We start from the raw sequence: 1,927 nt of genomic DNA, 5'->3' as shown, positions 1-1,927 counted from the left end.
ATAGTTGAAGGTCAGCTAGAAACCCCCGAATAGCACCTCCCTTACACCAACCTTAGGAATTTTCCACTCTGTTCTGCACGTATAGTTAATATTTGAACTAGCCAATCATGTATAGCCACACTGATTCTTTTGTTCCCCCAGACCTTTTTCCTATATAAACCCCTAATCCCTGAGCCTTGTGGGCGATTCCACTATCTCCTGTGTGAGATAGGTGTGGGCCTGGAGCGCTCCAAAAAATAAAACTGCCTTTTGTGATTACATCAAGATGGTCTCTCGTGATTCCTTGGGTGCACGTCATCCCGAGATTTGAGTGGGGGTCTCCCCACAGGGGTATTTCAGTGCCACAAACGCCTGAGCTACCACCTGGGCCTGCCTGATGTGGGTGCTAAGAATTAATCTCAAGTCCTATACTCTTCAATGCAAATTGAGCTCTTAACCACTGATCCTTCTCTCCAGACCCAGCCATTCTCTAGATGAGGATAGAGAAGTCAGACACTAAAAAACACAAGCGAGTACATCAGTTTGTGGATAACTGAGCAGTAATCTGTTAGCTCCTTCTTTCAATTTTATTTTGTTAGCTGGGTGGTGGTGATGATGGTGGTGGTGGCACATGCCTTTAAATCCCCGAACTTGGGAGGCAGAGACAGGCAGGCGGATCTCTGTGAGTTCAAGGCTAGCCTGGTTTACATAATGAGTTCCAGGACAGTCAGGGATATCTTGTCTGGAAAAGAACCACAGTGAGGTTGTTGCTCTGAGTGACATTGAGCCACAGCCCCGGTGACATCTTACTTCTGTTTTGAAACAAAGTCTCACTAAGGTGTCCAGGCTGATCTTGACTCTAGAGCACAGGCCTGCCTGGAACTTGGAATCTTCCCTGCCCAGCCTCCCAAGAAAGCCAGATAAGAAACCCTGATAAAAACAAACATTTGATACCTATTTGGAAATCAAAAGACTAGTCAACCACAAAGAATATCTTCTATTGCACACACTTCACTCTCTGCTTTGGGAATACTTTTGTGTCTATAGTAAACACTTCTTTTTGGTTGCTTGTTTGTTTTTTGTTTTTCAAGACAGGGTTTCTCTGTAGACCAGGCTGGCCTCGAACTCAGAAATCCATCTTCCTCTGCCTCCCAAGTGCTGGGATTAAAGGCATGCGCCACCATGCCCAGCATTATTGTAAACACTTCTATTTTGACCTCCAACTCTCAGACTCTCCACTGAGAGTCTGTGCATTAGCAGCATGATAGGGTCGGGGACAGGGGACTCCGCTAGCAGCCAGAGGCCAGTGAGGGGCTGGAGAGCTAAGAGCACGTGCTGCTCTTGCAGAGGACCTGAGTTCAGTTCCCAGGACCCAGGTCTGACTGCTCACAACTGGCTGGAAGTCCAGGTCTTCGGGGAACCTGTTGCCTTCCTGAGGCTTCAGAATGTACCTGTACTTATGTGCACACATCCACACAGACACACAAAATGTTTTTTTTTTAATCATATTGAAGTGGATGCTGGCCAGTTCTCCCAGCATCCCTCAGTACCTGTGGCTCCTCCCAGCTCTTCTCCCCTACATATCCTAAACTTCTCCCTCCCAGAGCCTCCCACTTCCTTCACCCAGCCTGATCGTTATATAACTCAGCCACTTTGGCTAAGCTGCTTTCTTGGCCTCTTGGCCCAGACTATGTCAATTGGTCGATGGCTCCTCTCTTGCCTCCCTCCCTGTCTTCATTTTCATGGTCCAGTTTAGTTTGCAGGCCATGTGTGAGACTAAGCTGGACAATATACCTTGTACGTTAATGGGAAACTAAAACAGGAAAAATATACCTTGCAAGTTAGGGTTTTGTTTGCACTTAAGACACTTAGAAAGTTTGCAATCGCCAGGCAGTGGTGGCACACGCCTTTAATCCCAGCACTTGGGAGGCAGAGGCAGGCAGATTTC

The sequence above is a fragment of the Mastomys coucha genome, unplaced genomic scaffold (genome assembly GCF_008632895.1).
Source record: "Mastomys coucha isolate ucsf_1 unplaced genomic scaffold, UCSF_Mcou_1 pScaffold21, whole genome shotgun sequence".
Taxonomy (NCBI): domain Eukaryota; kingdom Metazoa; phylum Chordata; class Mammalia; order Rodentia; family Muridae; genus Mastomys; species Mastomys coucha.
Note: the sequence above shows the minus strand (reverse complement) of the source record.